This window comes from Danio rerio, chromosome 14 (genome assembly GCF_049306965.1).
Source record: "Danio rerio strain Tuebingen ecotype United States chromosome 14, GRCz12tu, whole genome shotgun sequence".
NCBI classification, from domain to species: domain Eukaryota; kingdom Metazoa; phylum Chordata; class Actinopteri; order Cypriniformes; family Danionidae; genus Danio; species Danio rerio.
The window spans coordinates 10,431,911-10,452,576 of NC_133189.1; the positions used below are offsets into that span (position 1 = coordinate 10,431,911).

Consider the following 20,666-nt stretch of genomic DNA (forward strand, 5'->3'; position numbering starts at 1 on the left):
GTACCACTGTACTGTAATATGGTGCAAGAAATTTCTCACCTGGACATTATATAGAACAGATCAAGACCACTCCAGAAAAACATTTTTAGGTTGCTACTGTTTCAGGACACCTGTTGAGAAATCTAAAAAAAAAATCCTCCATTTTATCTTCTAGGTTGTGGCCAGCTTGGAATATGGTTAATATTTTCACAAGCAGGTGTATAACAGAGGAAAATGAGGAAAATTAATTAATTCATTCATTTTCATTTAAACTTAGTCCCTTTATTGATCTGGGTTTGCCACAGAGGAATGAACCTCCAACTTATCCAGCATAATATGTTTTACGCAGTTCCGAAACAAAAGTCTAGGTGTGAGAAGCATCCTATTTGCACACAATTGACAAACAGTCACAGCCAAATTGAGCTCCAGTTACAAGGCAGCAGTCTGCTGTCCGAAGCGGCTCGCAAGATCGTGCTGTCCTTATTGTCGAGCCATTTACTGGTTTCCTGTGATGGAAAAGAACCTGCGCATTTTGTGTACATTTACGGCTCATATCATTAGTTATGGGAGACATTAAGAGAAAGAAAGAAAGAAAGAAAGAAAGAAAGAAAGAAAGAAAGAAAGAAAGAAAGAAATGATCTTTCATCCATGTTTTTGGCCATGTTTATTTAATGTGTTTGCTTTAGAATTAGCATGGTCATAAAATGGTGTTGTATATTACTGCATCTGAATGATTTTATATAAACTCTCTTATGACATGTGGTTGGATGTGCCTTCTGACCAACAAAATTCACACTATGGTACTCAAGCCTTAAGAATTCCCGGAAGGCCAAGAAGGAGCTACAGGCTCACGGGACGAAGGTGGACCAGAGTGAGGTCACTGAGGACAGAGTTGGAGTTGAAAGAGAAGAGGAGTGTTTAAGAGGCTGGGTGGCGGCAATTACAATGAAGAAGCCTTAGAACTCAAGGGATTTAGCGCTGAATAGACCCAGCAGAAACATCAGAAACGGAAACTGAGTGGAACCAGTGGAGACATAAGAGATTGGGAGCTAGATTGACTCAGTGGAGACAAAGGAATTAATTATGGTGAAATGAGCTGTACAAATAAACTTGACTTGAAGAGGAGAGGAGACCGGATATTAGATAGGACTACTGAAAGAGGTATGGCTGGAAAGCAAAATGAACTGAGTAAATCCACTGATTTAGAGAGGAGAAAAGGCTGTCAAAGCTAGGAGGATTGTTAGAAATCCACAGTCCAGCTTACCAAAAATTTCATTATCACCTTATTTTGTTGGTGGCTATTACACATTTTGTTGACTATAAGTTACACTTTGTGGGAAAATAAATTTGTAGTTTCAAATAATTTTATATAACTGAAAAGTTATATTCTTTGCTATTTAATTATATAATTTCATTGAAAACTATAGCAGGCCAAGCGCTGGAGACATTTTATCCCATTGTCTTTATGCAGTTCCTGACTTCCAGGCAAAGTCTCAAGTGGCTGACTGAATTCACCCCTACGCATCTAAATGGACACTGTTATGTTGATGGGATCATGGCTGGGAAATGCCATTTATCTTGCTGACTCCAATACTTCATTCACATGCTATGTTTAGCCATCTACTCCTAGCCACTGCCCTCCTTCTAAAACCATAATATAGACAGGACATCTTTGTCTCAATTTAGACTTGTTAAACTAGCAGACCGCAGACTTGCAGACTATTTGGACTTACAGACTGTAAGACTTCTTAAAGACGCTGTTTGACTGCAGAACAACCAACAAGTCCTAATGAAGAAATGAAGTTTCCTGGACTAGGTTGTAATTTATTTATTTATTTTTTTAACAATTGCTACTACATACCAACAAATTCAAATTAGATAATCATTAGATGGTCTGATTATTGCCTACTGACACTGCTCCACCAACAGACCTTCTCCTGGCTACAAGACATTTGCAAGTACTGTGCATGGCAACATACACCAACCCTAACTGTTACTCTAACCTTACATTCGATTGATACTTTATTGAGAATAAGTTGTCATGTAGTTGCAATGTAACTTATAATCAACAAAATGTGTTTAATAGGAACAACAAAATAAAGTGATACCAAAATTACAAGAGGGATCGACAAGGATGCCAATGTTGACTGGCTTAAGACTCACAAACAATTTGGGATGAGGCTTAACCACCAGCAAGTATACTTGGTAGGTTGAGGCTTGAACTTTCTGTCTGGTGTGAGCACAGGCTCTAGGTCGAGTGGGTGTGATTAAAAGTAATGATTTCCAATAAAAGGTTCATGACATCCAACAAAAGTTATGGAAGAGGAGTGGACTGTAAGGGCATCATTGTTCTTCACCTGTCTTACTGTAGAGCAGAGGTCACCAAACTTAGTCCTGGAGAGCTGATGTCCTAGCAAATCTAGCCTGCCTGGGAGCTTCAAGTGTACATAGTGAGAACTTGATTGGCTAAATAAGGTGTGTTTGATTAGGGTTGGAGCTAGGGATGGGTATCGTTTAGGATTATTTCCGTGTAAAATCTATACTTTTAAAATGGTACCGGTGCCAAAATGGTGCCTGAACCGATACTTTTGAGCCACAAAATTAAGGAGGATGACTCTAGAAAAATCCTTTTAAAAAGTAATTTTAATAGAACAATATAATTAAGTTTACAAGTAAACATCAATTCATATTTTATATATTTGAATTACATGATTATATTTCATTTGATCATTTGTTGGTTAGCATGAATTTAAGATTTACTTCATGAAATTACATTAGCTTACCACTAAAAAGAAAATAATATGATCAAGGTGTTTACATGAGGTGTTTACCTTTCATGATACCGTCTTATGCCTCGTTTCCACTGACTGGTACAGTACGGTACGGTTCGGGTCGGTACAGATCACCTTTATTATGCTTGCGTTTCCACCACAAAGGGTTACCTTTTGGTGGACATGGTGTACGACAGTTTAAGTCGACGTCATGCTCACTCGAATAAATGTCTACAGTAAAGCTGTACGGGTCGTTTACATATCATAATGAGCAGCACTTCTCACAAAACATATGCTTTATACACATAAATACTTGTTTATAAATGTTTATTACAAACTTTTCTATGAACATGATTTGATTATAACTGCAGATCAATGATAAAAAATGCGAAATAGGCTACTGTAACGTCTGTAATTATATAAAATAAATACATCAATGCAACATGTATGAACACACACAGCCTCTTACAGTCTCCGATATATTAATAATTACAGAAGAATTGCACACAGCAAACATTTAGTACTTATTTGAGTTCAAAAACACACGCAATATAGCCCACAGTCAGCCCAAACCTCTCATCTGTAATCTTCACCAGCACATGTAAGCTATGTTAGAGAGTAATTTTGTCATTCCCAGTTCATAATATTACAAAAGATAAAGATAAACATGGCAGTTTGTTTATGATTTAAGCTGCTAAAACAATGGTTACTTTGTTTACGTTCTGTGTAGCTCCATGAGCTTTTGACGTATCTCTGTAACCAATCAGCGTTCAGCTGCACGTGTAGCTCCACCTTTTGGTACCCTTTCTCCCGTTTGGTACCCTTTCGAAAGGGTGCCGAAAAAGTGGTACAGTACGGTTTGGTTTGGTACGCTTATTGACAGTGGAAACGGCCATAAAAGCGTACCAAACCGAACCGTACCGTACCACTCAGTGGACACGGGCCAATAATGTTTTAGTACATAGATCGGTCAACGTCATTGCGTCACCACGCTATCCATGTTTCCTCTACAGTTTTATGTAATTTTAAGTGTTTCATTTTTTATTTTTTTACTTTAATTGAAGTTTCACTTTCATTCAGGAACATTTCATTCATGCCCCCATGACAGACAGGTATTTGATGCGAGCATTAAGTAAGAACTGGTGGAAGAGAGCTCTTTTAATGGAATTTGATACCACACTTTGAATGAAAAGAAAAAACCTTTGCATTTAGCGATGCAGGTGTCTGTGGTCCTTTAAGGTAATCAAAAATCACTGTTTACATTGTAGTCTACAGGCAACTTTTGTAAAGCATCTGCTTCACGTTGCTGTGTCAGAATCCTTGCTTATAAAATACGCTTTAGAACACTTAGTTCAAGCAAATTTGATGAATGCGATCATGCATGTTGATCTGAAAAGAGTTGCTTTCGCTCATCGAATGCGCTGTACTGCGTGTGTTGCGTGCATCCGTTCCCTAAGCAACAAGAACAAACTCCTGACATCGCCTGTCTGTATTCCGCAAAGTTGTTTAGAATGAAATGTTTAGGGATGGTGTGACAACGCGTACCTATGAGTGCCTTTGATGCAACCCTTGATGGTTCTTACTTCCTTGTCGCAGCACCAGTGGCACCGAAATTAGGCACCAAAGTTCATATGCTGATTCTGTCCGGCACATACCAGTTACAAAGGTACCGGTGCTATAATGGCACTGGGTTTTGGTACCCAACCATAGTTGGAGCTCAAATCTCCAGTGTACCACTGTACTGTAATATGGTGCAAGAAATTTCTCACCTGGACATTATATAGAACAGATCAAGACCACTCCAGAAAAACATTTTTAGGTTGCTACTGTTTCAGGACACCTGTTGAGAAATCTAAAAAAAAAATCCTCCATTTTATCTTCTAGGTTGTGGCCAGCTTGGAATATGGTTAATATTTTCACAAGCAGGTGTATAACAGAGGAAAATGAGGAAAATTAATTAATTCATTCATTTTCATTTAAACTTAGTCCCTTTATTGATCTGGGTTTGCCACAGAGGAATGAACCTCCAACTTATCCAGCATAATATGTTTTACGCAGTGGATGCCTTTCCAGCTGCAACCCATCACTGGGAAACATGTATACACACTCATTCACACACATACACTACAGACCAATAGCTTACCCAATTCATCTATAACACATTTTTTTGGGGGTTTGTGGGGGAACCAAAGCACCTGGAGGAAACCCACACGAACACGGGGAGAACATGCAAACTCCACACAGAAATGCCCTCTGACCCAGCCGGGGCTCTAACCAGCGACCTTCTTGCTGTGAGGCAATTGTGCTACCCACTGTGCCACCGTGCTGCCTCTACCGATACTTTAATGAGAATTAGTTGTCATGTAGTTGCATGTAACTTATAGTCAACAAAATCTATTAAAGGGAACAATAAACAGAAAGTGATACTAAAATGTCATAAGGGATTGGTACGGATGCCAGTGTGGATTGGCTTAGGTCTTTTTTTTACCTGTCTGACTATGAAGCAGTGGTCCTACAGGGCTGATGTCCTAGCTCAAGCTTGCCTCAAACACCTGCTTGGAAGCTTCAAGTATACCTAGTAAGACCTTGATTGGCTAGTTCAGGTGTGTTTGATTACGGTTAGAGCTCACATCTGCACTGTTAAAAATTGTCCCGTTAAAAAACAGGAAAATACTGGCAGCTGCAGTTGCCAGCAATGTACTGTTATTTTACAGTATGTTGCTGTAAAAATACATGGACTACATTGATTTACACAATACTCAAGTGAACTCATTTTGCTCACTGAAAGCAACTGCCTCAACTTGGTCAACTGCTGAATGAGTTTATGAAGTAATGTTCTATATATGCTTAGAAGCATACTTATAATGATAACTTATTTTAGTTAATTAGAAAAGTTCGGTTTAACTCTAATGTCTTATTTTTCACAACAGCACACGAACATGTAAATCTGTAACTACCAGAGAGATTCTGACTGCATCAGCAACTAAACAGCCGCTATCTTTAAATAGAGAAACATGCAGAATAACATCAGCAGTTCATTTTTTATCTTTAACTCATACACTGGCTCTACTCTCCTCCACAACGGTAACAGACAGAGGAAATTAGCTTCAGGTTTTACAGTAAAATACTGTTTTTTCCTTGATTTAACAGTAATCTACTGGCAGCTGTGGTTGCCAGCAATATACTGTTTTTTTACAGTCTACTTCCGTTGTGTAAATTAACAGTATATTACTGTTAAAATACATTTTTACACTGTGTTTTTACCTCTCACACCTTTAACCCTTTAAACCCCAGAGCATATACTTCAGTTTTTATTGAAGTGTCCACACTACTGAGTGTTCCAGAAACATGGAGCAAAGCTGAAGTAAATTCATTAATTAACTGACTAATTAAATGATAATTGAGGATTAACAATGAACAAATGAAGAAATACTGAAGGGAAAAAACAAGAACAGAACATACAAAACTTTAGTCACAGCTTTATAATGAAATAACCTGAAGAACAACAAATGATTAAATCATTGAAATGATCAGCGGATGATTAAACAACTCTACAAACATCATCACCAGCTACACTTATTACTTAATACATGTATTTTTGTATAACATTTACTAAAGTTCTTCTTGAGAAAAAGTTAAAGTTTTACGTCACCATCATGGAGAACAGAGTTTGCTTTAGTTGGGCTCTTAGCCCTGTCATTTTTAACATTTATATATCTTGGCTGCTGCAATTGTTAAGAACTTTGCTTAAAAAGCTCCTTTGTTGAGGCAAGCCAGCCAAAAACCTAAATAAGATCTGGTGATGTTCATGTTGCTATTAAATGGCAGAGTCTGTTCTCATTTCGTGTACTAAAATTTACTGCTCCTATTCAATGTTAAATCTATTGTTTTACATTATATGTATATATATATGGCAATGATTTCTGGAAGTTTTTAAGAATATCTTGGACAATAACACTGCTCTATGGTGTAAATCGCGCTCAAAGAGACATCAATAATCAGCATATGAACCTCAATAATGGTGAAAACAAATTTAACAAAATTAACAGTTTAACTCACAAACAGGCAACTGAAAGTCTAAACATAAACAACAGCAGAATCAAACACAAATAAAGAAAACTGTTAGACCATTATACAACATTTATTTATACCGCAATGCATGCTGGGATATTTGTACAGTGCCACTCCCAGCATGCATTGCAGCATGAAACATTTGAGATGTTACCATTGTTGAGATACAAGGTCAGATTCATGAGGTCTGAGTGTGTATTTGTCATAACTGAATTGTATTTGTATGTTATTTCTTAACTGTTAAGTAATTACGGAGGTATCTTTTCTGTTTTCACTTCTCATTAATTAAATTAATACCTGCAACTAAGCATAAAATCTATTGAATGTGGCCCTTCTTCCAGATTTATACCAAAACATTTATCAGAACTAATTTCAGATAAATAGATTTCTCTATTTATTGACTTCCCAACTTTATTGCTATAGTACAAACGTTTTGTAAACTCTGTATTCAAGCAGTTGGAAAGTCTTCTTAAATGAGATCAAGGGTGAAGAGCCCAACTAAACCAGCCCCTCACTCCATTACGGTGACACAAAAAAAACACCTTAATTTCTGTTGGATCTCAATGAGAATAGTATGGAAGTCAAATCAGTCAGTAATAAGTGTGTGTCTGCTGTTGTTTGTGGAGTTGTTTAATGATCCTCTGCTGAGATTGAAGCTGTTTTATTTTATTTGGTTTTATTTAATGTTGTAACTCAAGTCACTGTTTGCGTTTCTTGTTTATTTTCTTCAGTAATTGTAATTATTAACAGCAGGTGTTCATCAGTGTCTGAATTCACTCATTAGTGTTCATTAAAACTGTCAGGTGAACTATATTAGTTAACTAGTGTATGAAATAGTGAACAAGGACACAAAGTGTGATTTCAAACACAGACTTCAAAACATCGAATCTGAACTCTGTTAGCTCACAGTTTTCTGCAGTTGGTTACTTTCTCGAAAACAAAAATGTTACCCAGAAAGCACTGTTTTTAACAGAATATTACTGTTTTAGTGAAAAAACATTATTTTACCGTAGAATCTGACCGTTTTTTAACAGCAATTTTTTACAGTGTGCAGGACACTGGCCCTCAAAGACCCAGTGTGGTGACCCCTACTGAGTCAAAAAAATAACCACTGTATGGTTATGGTGCAAGCTGTCTCTCTTCTGGGCATTAGATGGAATAGTTCCAGTCCACTCCAGAAGCGCATTTTGAGGTTGCTATCATTGCAGGACATTCTAGGACATAAACTGTATCCAATTAGCACAGAGAATTTGTGGAATCACCCAAACACATCCAAATGAGCATTAGACCATTTGACCTACAGGAAAGGTCCCTTTAAATAAAACAAATTTAAGTAGGGATTAGATTTGGAACAAAATCAGGCAAAAAACAGCTATACGGTAAGTGTTCAATATGTTCATACAGTATGTTTATATTGTTCCTGAGAGGAAAACATGCAGCATAGACATTAACATATTCATTTAACCACTGCTCTAAGGAGTGTGTATGGTGGATGTTTTACTCCTAACAGAAGACCAAAACACTTTTACTGTGAATACATCAGAGCCTTACAGTAAATCATCTTAGTGTTGTTTACAGGGATTGTGTAGAAACATGACATTATTTAGTGTACTGCATTTAATCTTGTGTTGAGTGCAGCTGAAGCATTTCATACTCACTGGCTAAACTGTCATGAAAGTTTCATGGCCCAGTACAGCACACCCTTTGGGGTCTGCAAGCACATACGGCTGATTTAATTCACTTATCTTCTTTACTGTGTGTCATACTGTACTGTAGTTTACTGGTCATATATTGTAAAGTTATGATGTGCAGAACAAAGCAATCAACCACACACATACAGTTAAACTCAGATTAACCATCCTAAATTATAAGCCCCTTGTATATTTTCCCCCAGTTTCTGTTTAACGGAATGAGATTTTTTTTTCAACACACTCGTGAACATAATAGCAGTGTTGGGCAAGCTACTTGAAAAATGTAGTGATCTATAAGCTACTCTACTTAAAATGTAGTTAAACTACACTTAAAGCAACCCTCTGGGAACTGTAGCAAGCTAAGCTAAAACCTACTAGGAAAAAGTAGCTTAGCTACATCTAAGCTATTTTTGCAAGCTTCATTTTTAAATCGAAGCCACTTAAACCCAAGTCAATCATATTTTAGCGATCAATAAAACTGCCAATAAAACATATCCATCAAGCACATTACTTGTGTTAGCCTAACTGGTTGGTGCCATCACCGACCAGAGAGACAGGATGCAGTAATGCACAAAAAAGTTTGATGCTGACCACTGTATGGATTTACTTTCATCGACTAGACACCAGCCTCACAGCTTCATGAATGTCGGTGCCATCATTTATTGGTAAATGTAGCGGAAGGTACTGCGCTAATTGACTAAATAATAGCTTCGCTACTGAAAAGCTATATGATTTAGAAAGTAGCGACACTACCGCCATGCTACTGAGAAATGTAGTTAAGCTATTAGAGTCACTACTTTTAGTGACGCTACTGCCCAACACTGTGTAATAGTTTTAATAACTCATTTCTAAAAACTGATTTATTTTATCTTTGCCGTGATGACAGTACATAACATTGTTATAGATATTTTTCAAGACAATAGTATTTAGCTTAAAGTGCTATTTAAAGGCTTTAAAGGGTAATTAGGCCATTTTCACATAATTAGGCAAGCCATTGTATAACAATGGTTTGTTCCAACCCAGGTTCATTCTGAAAATGTACCCCTATATACATTTCTAGAGAGTGGCAAATACGTCCCAGGAGCTACATTGTTGCAGTTTTTGTTTTCTCGAGAGTGCTATTCAGTCGCTGACTGACTGATTGACTGACCAACTGACTGATCAACACCACCCACCCACCTCCTTCCCTAAACCCAACCAACAGTGTTTTAAAAAGCAATCCAGAAAATGAAAAGGCCCTTGATTTTTACCACATTTTCTGATTTCACCACATTCTCACCCTGTGTTTTGCTGGTTTATTTTATTTTTGGCTTCTGTTTTTGTCTCGCCTGCGTTCTGGAACCATTTTTCGCCAGACTCAAACCCTGTCATCGCGGTCAACTCCTCCCAAGTCCGTCGACGTATGCTGCAAGCTGCTGGACAAAATGGTAACAGCAGGAAAGCCGTCCATAGAGAAGTAACCGTTCGGCTGCTAGCGCAAAAAGGAACAGCATCATACTGCCCTGTAGCATTCGTTGTAAAAATAAAATGTAGCTATATGTACTTCTGGCTACATAATTTGCAATCTTCAGAAATGTATCTAGGGCTACATTTTCAGAATGAGCCTCTACATTCTTTAGACAATCGAAAAATATACATATATTGCTTTAACGGGGCAACTAACCTTGACCTATATTGACCTAAATATTGCTTAAAAAATAAAACTGCTTTTATTCTAGCTAAAGTAAAACAAATAAGACTTTTTTCTGACGAAAAAAATATTATAGGAAATACGGTGAAAAAAAATTTAAAGATCATTTGGGAAAATATTTGAAAAAGAAAACAAAATTGACAGGAGGACAAATCAATTTGACTGTAACTATATGTATTTTGTTTTCTGATAAAGTCTTTGTGATATGAAGGCTGAATTACTAAAGCAATATGACACAGAAAATAAACCATGGTAAAACCACTATAATTCATCTTAGCATCTGAAAATGCCTTGCCAATAAATCACTCTCAACACTCTCAAATGATTGTAATAAAGACCTCATCAGCCAGATGGATTCTTTTGACTTGCATCCAAACACATCCAAATAAAAGCTCTCATCCACAATATTAATACACTTTGATTGGATTCCACTCGTATGGACAGGAGCTAAAAAAGATCAACAAAAGTGCTGCTAAATGTGACCACAATTGTGCATTTACATATAATGCACTTAATTAAAAGAGTTCTTCTTAAATCAATAAACCTCAGTATACCAAACAGTTGGCCAAGAAGAGTCGTCAGGGCTGTTTTAATGAGCGTGAACTGTGCCACATGCACTTGCAATGAACACAAAATGCTGGTTTTCTTTCTGCCTGCCAATTTAATTCTCCCTGAGCCAGCACATACATCTGATGCCTCGCCAACTATGGCCGTCAACAAACTCTTCCCAGCATCATTAAAAAAAGGGGTAAAAAAGGTGCACCGGATATTTATTTTTACTCCATTACCTTTTTATTTAAGTGGAAAAAAAATAAAATGTACTCAGTTCTTTTAAAAAAAACATATATAATTAAAAAGAAATTATAAATATAAATCCATTTTTTAACAATTTAAATGACTTTTAACCAGAAACTTGCGGCATAGTTTTAAGAAAATATCAATTATTCACTGTTTTCACCAGTATGATGATTGAGCAGTTTCTATATAAGTCTGTGCACTTATAACTCTGATCTTATGCATGAGATGAACATCCATTTTAAATGTACCATAATATAGAGCACAGCCTTTTAACAAGATTATGTATTAAAATGAATACAAAATTTATGTTAAAAGGAAGAGACTTCTTTCACAACAATGCGTCTTGCTTGCGAAAATCATATTTGTAAATGATATCACATATCAAGATGGAAAATGAGATTAGATTATTTATACTCTTGGCTCACTGTCATGCTGTGACTGAAATCACAGTGCTTTAAGTCTTCTTTAAAGGCATGTTTCACAAAAAACAAAAAGAAAATACACTAATTACTCAGCCTAAAGTCGTTTTAAACATTTATATGTGTCTCATCAAAGAAAGCATTGTAAAGAAAGCTAAAAAACCTGTAACCACTGACTTCCACAATAGGAAAAGCAAATGTAAGTCAATAGTTATGATTTCCAGCTTTCTTTAAAATGTATTTGTTATTTTTTTAATTCTGTTAAACACAACGTATTTTGAAGAATGCTGGTTGCTGGCACCATACAAGTTCCATAATAGAGAAAAAAAAAAAAAACAAATGGAAATCAGTGGGTTCCAGTGACCAGTATTTTTCAAAATATAATCAAAACATCAAACTCAAACAGCTTTGGAACCAGTAAAGAGTAAATGATGACAGTGTTTTCATGTTTGGCCGAACTATCCCTTTAATAACAATTGAGCAAATGCATATAACAAAAAAATGTGTCACAATCTCCAGTGATCTCCCATTTGCAGATCGCTGGTGAGCTATGAATCTGCCACTTTAATAAACTACAGATCCCATCAGGCGCTTCCCTCACACACCTGGCCCTGATTTCCCTTGATTTGATGGCACAGGTTTCCTTGTTCTTGCCTTTTGTGGTTTTGACCTTTGCTTTGTTTATTGTTTTATGTTGTTTTGTCGCCTTTCCCGACTATTCACCTGTATGTTTTTGGTTCATCTGCATAATCCTGTATGTCCCTAAAGCGAGGCTTCATGAAACAATGTAGCAAATATGTTAAAGCTTCAAAACGTTTTAAAACCTGCCTCACCTATAGTCATTTTATGTATTGTTCTAGAACAGCTTAAACAAAGAAACAGTTAAGCAAATTGAAGTATTAAAGCCCACGTTGTAGAGTTGAGGCTTGATGTGATTTAGTGAAGCTTTGAGAGTCTCTAACTAGCATTCAGAGATAATGGGTTCAAATCCAGGGTGATGAAGCTTTAGATGTTATTTTTTAAATGCTCTGTTCTTGTTTAACATTGGTCTGACATCCAAATGAACACTTTGTGAATAAATATGTCTTGCTTTGGTCATACAAAGTAAGATTATTAAAATAAATTAAGTCATAATTTCTGAATATTCGTTGAAGTCGGAATTCTAACTCAGGCCATTTGTAGCACAGTTACTTTGTGCACACGCACAATCCACTAGGCTACAAAAAATAGGGCTCATTTTCCAACTCTGTCAGTCAAACGCAGATTCGCCAGGTATTAAAACGCTTCTGAAATGACCTATGCTTTAAATCGCTGTTGTCATGTTATCTGGGTGTTTTGAAACACTTTATTCATACTAGCGCTTAGAACAAGCCGATAACTCTACCTGAACCTGTGCACCTCCGAGCCTGACCTGGTCTGACACATTAACTGTAATTATGAGCCTGAGCCCTATTTAAGCCATACTATTTTTTAATACGTGGGCGGTTATAACAAACATTTTCAACTACAATTCTGAGTTGTTTGAAATACAAAAACTAGTTTAGATTTATCTTATCTCACTCTCAGGGGTATGCTTGAAGAAGTGACAAAAGAGGACATTAAAGGATGACTATCATCCTTTCTGCATACCTTTTTAACCATACCATTTTTGCTGGGATTCTCTCTTTTTTTACCTTTCTATCCAGCTATCATCCCGTTGAAACATTTCCCTTGTATAATATAATAAGTAAAAGTGTCCATCCTGGCATCTTTTATTATATACACAAATACTTTCGCCTTAAAAGAGCACAAACAATACAAAAGTAATCAAATGCTTTCATTATAGATTTGTGTATAACTCTCCACACGAATAATACAGCTAATTAAGTAATGACTGAAAAAAAAAAAAAAAAAAACACAAATGCTTGATCATGGCCCAGCCCAAAGATAGTGGCAGAAAATATTGGCCCAACCCAGCACAAGGTCACATGCTTCGAATCACCTTAGTCATGTGAACTGGGGGTTTCGATTGACCTAAGTCACGTGACCTGGGCATTTCAGATCATGCTTTGGTGCAGTGTTTCGAAACCCTTGCACTTGATCCTCAACTCCATTGTACCCTGAATCATTACACTAACAATTACTCACCTTCAAGTTGTTCCAAACATTTATGAGTTTCTGTATTCTGTTAAACACTTAAGAAAAAAAAATTGAGGAAATCTAAAAAACTTGTAACCACTGATTTCCATAATAGAAAAAAAAGCGAGCTCAAGTTAATAGTTACAAATTTCAAGCTTTTTAAAAATTGTATTGGTAATTTTTTAATTTCGATTAAAAAAATTTGATGAATGCTGGTTGCTGGCACCATACAAGTTCCATAATAGGAAAACTAAAATCCAATTAAAGTCAATGGATGCCAGCTACCAGCATTTTTCACATATCTTCTTTTGTGGTAGAAAGAAACTCAAACAGCTTTGGAACAAGTAAAGAGTGAGTAAATGATATCAGCATTTTGATTTTTGGCTATCCCTTTAATAATATTTGAGCAAACATACATAACAAACAGCTTGACTTTGGCCATAGAAATAGGTCAAAGTGCCTGAAGGAACAGACCTCTCTCCTAGCTGGATAAAAGGGTTCCAGCACTTCGCAGTATGTGAGACAGCCCAAGAGACCAGCAGAGATTTGGGACAAATTGGTATAGAGCTGCGGCCCGTCAGTCAGTATGAAAGGATTTGCACTCGCGGAGAGCTCAAAGCACTTCCAAACTCCTCTGGGACGGCAGCACTTTAGGAAAGACAAGCCCAAAGAGGCTTCAAGACTGTGAAGTGAGCCACGGGTCCATTTGAACAGAGATGTAATCTAAACGAAAGGGGAATCTCTTGGTTCTGGCTGATATGCCATTTTCATGCTGATAGAAAAAAATAAAAAAGTCCACTGATGCATTAAAGAGTAAATATGAGTCAATTCGGAGTCATACATGTGTAAAAACGACCTTCCAAAATCCTTTTAGTTAAACATGTGTTTGTGAAAAAGATCATGACATATCAATTTTGCCTTGACCTCTATGACATTATGTGACCCTGGACCACAAAATCTTATGTTTTTAAGTTCCACAACAATACATTGTATGTGCCAAAATTAAAGCATTTTCTATTCTCTCAAAAATTATTAGACTATTAAGTTACGATCTTATTACATAAAGATATTGTAGAAAATCTTTGTGACATGCTCCCATAAGCCCTGCCCTCTGTTTAAACCTCGCTGATGCCCGCATTGGAGGCCTACCACATGGTTCACAGCTGAACCTTATCATTCTAATCATCAGTCCATTTAAATAGTGTGGCTTCAGTAACACAGTATGCTCCAGTCTTTCACTGCTCTGGACTGCTCATGTGGTGTTGTGGCTGTGTTTAAATAAACCAATCTTATACCATGTGGTGAACATGTACTTGCATTGGTAAATAAAACTCGAAGAAATGGATCTTGCTTCAAGTGTTTTGACTGACACTCCATTGTGATACTCCCCCTGCGAGTCAGCATTACCTTTCTAATTTATTACAGATATGTAGTCGATGTAGTCGATTTCCTTTTGTAAGTTTTTAAAAAACTAAATTTCTGATAATTTAAACTTAATTTCTGATTTCTGAAATTCATTTAAACTCAGTATTAAACTCAGTATTTAGATTTTTAGGAATCCTCAGATTACAGTTTTTTTTTTCTATTAGTTGTATCTTAGCTCAACATTGTCCTATCCTAACTAATCATACATCAATGGAAACATATTTTTGTTTAATTTTCATATGATAAATCTTGATTTAAAAAAACAGAAAATCATGACAGGTATATTTGTCCAAGCTCACATTTAAAAGGTCTTTTTCATTTATTCATTCATTCATTCATTCATTCATTCATTCATTCATTCATTTTCTTGTCGGCTTAGTCCATTTATTAATCCAGGGTCACCACAGCGGAATGAACTGCCAACTTATACAGCAAGTTTTTACGCAGCAGATGCCCTTCCAGTCGCAACCCATCTCTGGGAAACATCCACACACACATTCACACATACGCACACAATACAGACAATTCAGCCTACCCAATTCACCTGTACCGCATGTCTTTGGACTGTGGGGTAAACCGGAGCACCCGGAGGAAACCCACGCGAACGCAGGGAGAACATGCAAACTCCACACAGAAACACCAACTGAGCCGAGGCTCGAACCAGCAACCCAGCGACTTTTTTGCACTACCTACTGCGCCACTGCTTCGCCAGGTCTTTTTCTTTGAATGTTAAAACATCATACAAATATCATAGCTTAAAACATCTTGATCATTAATACAGAAAACATTCATTTCATTAAGCTCCAAAAATGGTTTGGGTAGGAGAACATTTATCATATGGGAAATATACACTCACTGGCCACTTTATTAGGCACACCTTTCTAGTACCCGGTTGGACCCCCTTTTGCCTTTAGAACTGCCTTAATCTGTCATGGCATATGGAAAATATTCCTCAAAGATTTTGATCCATATTGACATAATAGCATCTCACAGTTGCTGCAGATTTGTTGGCTGCACACCCATGATGCAAATTTCCTGTTCTACCACATGCCAAAGGTGCTTAATTGGATTGAGTTCTGGTGACTGTGAAGGTCATTTGAGTACAGTGAACTTGAAGAACCGGTTCAAGAAACCAGTCTGAGATGATTTGTGCTTTATGACTGCTGAAAGTAGCCATTAGAAAGTTGGTACACAGTGGTCATAAAAGGATGGACATGGTCAGCAACAATACTCAGGCAGGCTGTGGCGTTGACACGATGCTCAATTGGTACCCAATGGACCCCAAGACTGCCAAGAAAATGTTCCCCACATCATTGCACCACCACCACAAGCCTGAACTGTTGATACAAGGCAGGATTGACCAATGCTTTCATGTTGTTGACACCAAATTCTGACCCTACCTGTTGCGATAACCAGCGATCGTTCTTCGGAGATTGCTGGTTTCCACTATAATCATGAACTTCACTTCCGCATTTCCCAGGACTACATATTCATACATGCATTTCTTCCAAACACGCATGCCTGCTCATTCATCTCGCTTGATTACACTCACCAGCTGAATCTTGTCAAAGACTGATAACACACCATACTTAAGCCACTCATGAACTCATCCAGTTTGCCGAGTCTTGTTAGCTGTACCAGTAATATTACAACGTGTTTCTCCTTGTCTTGTTTATCCGTGCTTAGACCCTAGCCTTGTGTATCCTGTTATCCTGTTTAGCCGCCTGCCTTACGACCTATTGCCTGTACCTTGATTACGACTCTGGATTTGCCCGCACATACCTGATCACACCTGATTTGACCATTGCTTGCCTGATTGTGAATAAACCTGCATTTGGATCCTATCTTCTGTTGGGGTGTTACTCCCCATCGTTACACTACCATCCAAATGTCACAGCAGAAATCGAGACTCATCAGACCAGGCAATGTTTTTCCAATCTTCTATTTTTCCAATTTTGCTGAGCCTGTGTGAATTGTAGCCTCAGTTTCCTGTTCTTAGCTAACAAAAGTGGAACCTGGTGTGGCCACAGAACTGCCGCTTGCTGGATATTTTCCCTTTTTCTGACCATTCTCTGTAAACCCTTGTTGTGCGTGAAAGTCCCAGTAGATCAGCAGTTTCTGAAATACTCAGACCAGCCCGTCTGGCACCAACAACCATGCCACGTTCAAAGTCACCTTCATTCCTCATTCTGATGCTCAGTTTGAACTGCAGCAGATCGTCTTGACCATAGCTGCGTCCCAAATCGCATGCTTATGCACTATTCTACGCCATTTTGGAGTATAAATAGTGTAAGTAGTGTGTTCACACTGAAAACTCTAAAAATAATAAGTGCACTTTAATTACCCGGATGATGCACTCATTCAGCCGCTAAAATGAAGTGTGTAATGATGGACACTTCATGCACTCAACGACCGCAGATTTGCTTACGTAGCGGAAGGGGCGGAGCTATCGGACGCACATGTTGGATAGCTTTATTTATTTTGGATGGTGAAAGCAAAATTCTCCTACGAGAGTGATTATAGCGCCTCCCGATGGTGAATGCGGTAATACTCACGGCAGGTATTATTTGATAAGTCGGTTGTTTATTTTACTGATTTGGCAACCGTCAAACGTCATCAGGGAAACAGTTTGAATTTCCGCTTAGTAAAAAAACATTAGTGTGCCATTTGGGACAGCACTACATACATATACTATCCTGTTGAGTGTGTAAGTGCATAAGTACATAGTGCATGAGTGCATAGTGTATAGTGTGCCATTTGGGACGCAGCTCATGTCTACATGCCTAAATCCATTGAGTTGCTGCCATGTGATTGGTTGATTAGAATTTGCGTTAACGAGCTGTTGGACAGGTGTACCTAATGAAGTGTGTATAAACTAATTATTTAGTTTGACAAGTTACTTTTTAAAACTAGTATTTCACCTACAGTACATCCTATTCTACATTACATTAACCAGCACAAAACATGTAACTCATCACAGTTGCAAATAGGTTATTTAAAAACATACATATCATACAAGTATATTGATTTGCTTTCTGATTTTGCTATCAACTTCAACAGAGTTGTTAAATTGCATCATAAAAGGGATAATGAGATCATAAGCTGCTCATAAGCCGCTTGAGCTGCTTGCAATACCACCCACACAACCCATAAACATATGAGCATCAATGACTTTCACATTATTTCTGCTGAATGGATAAAATCACACTGTGCAGGATTGTTCTTCTTGAAGAAAAAGTTTAAAAACGGTAAATGTCAGGACAGTAACCGTACAGGTGTTAATTTGACCAGCAGGTCAACAAAGAAGTAAACTTTGAAAAGACTTCTAAAGACATGAAGGCCATCTGTCTGTGGTCTGGCAGAGTTTACACCCAAACCTTCCTTTAACAGAAGTGAGTGTCCTAAAACATAAGGAGAAACACTGAACAATACTAATGTCTGCTACCCCCACACGATTCTACTGACTAATGTCTGGCCAAATGTTTCACAGTACTGGACAAAAAAACACTGTGGCCAACAGAGTACAGCATCAAGCACTGGCTCTGCATCTCAACTGGCAGATTAGAAGCTGCGCGTCCCAATCATTGTTCCAAAGATGCCATAATAGTTTGCTATTTCCAGCAGATTTTCAAAGTGGCTGTTTGCATGCTTTCACAGCTAATATACCCCATGATTTCTTTGGAGGGGTGTTCAGGACAGCTTGTTTCAGAACTAAAAACACAAATTAAAAGAATTATGCTGGATATGGATGAGACCGGTTTTTTTTTTAAATACTAAAAGGTGTTTGTGTGATTACAAATCCACAGCATGATGAATATACTTATTTAATGTAATTTGTGCTGTATTTATAATGCAATAAATACTGTGAGCTTGGCCATTAATTATTAAATGCAACCAGTGTAAGAATAACATGCTACTTTTATCTGCTATACTGTAGGGAGAATTAAGAAGCATAAATTAAATCAAATGCAGTGTGTGTGTGTGTGTGTGTGGACTCGATTACATGGTTTATATTGTAAAATGACATGGATATGCAATGCTTCCCACAGGTTTGAAATATACTAGTCGTGGTAGGCAGATTGAAACATACCTTTTATTCATGGCACATACTGTACATGGTTAACTACATAACTACTGTTATGTATTGGTGTTATTTGTGCTCTGTTTGTCTCTCTCTCTCTCACTCTCTCTCTCTCTCTCTATCTGCTTTCATTATTCTTGGGTTGCGTTCATTGGTCAATTCAGCTGTCAATCATTTCCTCAATTCAGTTGCGTCACTCTTACGTCACATCCAATAGGCAAAGACCACCAGTCATGAAAGCCCGCCCCTTCTCTTCTTTCTCCACTTGTTTCTGTGTTCCTGTGATGCTTTTCGTTCAGAAAAACCCTGTCTAACTGTGTATTTTGTTGTTGCCCGATTCTGTGTGCACATTATCTGTCCGTTGTTCGTATATCATTCTAATTCTCAGTTTACGTTGTTAACGTGGCTTGGGCGAAGGGTTACATTAGGTTAGGGGCGAGCGCCACCCCTTGTACTTTTTGGATAGATAGAGTAGATAGTTAGGACAAGGAAAACTCTTTGCGTGTTTCTTATTTTGTTTTCACATATTTAGTTGCTTCTAGTAGGGAGTTAGATATAGTTTGGGTTTCGTTCTTTTCATTTTTTTAGCGCCATCCGCGTCCCTTCAGCCAGCTCTCTTGTTTTTTCCCAACTTTGTATTTGTCTCAGTGTTGTATATTTTGTAAATAGTATATTATTTTCCTTACTTTTTTTTTTTTTCATTTTGATTAATTCCTTGTTTTTTTCACTTTTGGGCATTGTAAATAGTCACATATTTTGGTAGCTACTTTGGTTGTCTTTTGCACTTCATTCACTGTTTGAATAAATTTATTTTAAATGCACATAAATGTCAAACCACATTCCCTAGACCGGTGGTTCTCAAAGTGGGGGTTGGGCCCCCCCGAGGGTCGCAGGACAATGAAGGGGGGTCGCCTGGTTCATTTATTCATTCATTTTCTTGTCGGCTTAGTTCCTTTATTATTCCGGGGTCACCACAGCGGAATGAACCGGCAACTTTTCCAGCAAGTTTTTACGCAGCGGATGCCCTTTCAGCCGCAAACCATCTCTGGGAAACATCCACACACACACACTTATACACTATGGACAATTTAGCCTACCCAATTCACCTGTACTGCATGTCTTTGGACTGTGGGGGAAACCGGAGCACCCGGAGGAAACCCACACGAACGCAGGGAGAACATGCAAACTCCCAACAGAAACGGCAACTGAGCCAAGGCTCGAACCAGTGACCCAGCGACCTTCTTGCTGTGAGGCGACAGCACTACCTACTGCGCCACTGCTTCGCCGGGTCGTCTGGTGATTTCCAAAAATCTATTTGTTTTTATTAAGACATGAGAATTACCATATTTTATCCATAACCTACTGGGTCGTGGGGGTAATAATAATAATAATAATAATAATATGATTTCTAACAATATCTTTTATGGATTACGACATCAATTTATTAATTTATTAAAAATGCTTTGAAAAGCTTAGAAATTTAATATTTAACAGGGATTTTGAAAGTCAAACTACTTTGTCAGATACTTCTTTGTCAGTTCAGGGTTCAGGGGCAGGGTATACTGTAGGATAAGGCCATAAAAGAGGCAAGTCAAGGCAAGGCATTGGTGTGTTTGTGCCTGT

General features: G+C 37.6%; 1 protein-coding gene across 2 annotated transcripts in view; it reads right to left on the reverse strand.

The window, feature by feature from the left end:
* il1rapl2 (interleukin 1 receptor accessory protein-like 2) overlaps window positions 1-20,666 on the reverse strand; it is a 593,182-nt gene that overhangs the window by 155,044 nt on the left and 417,472 nt on the right.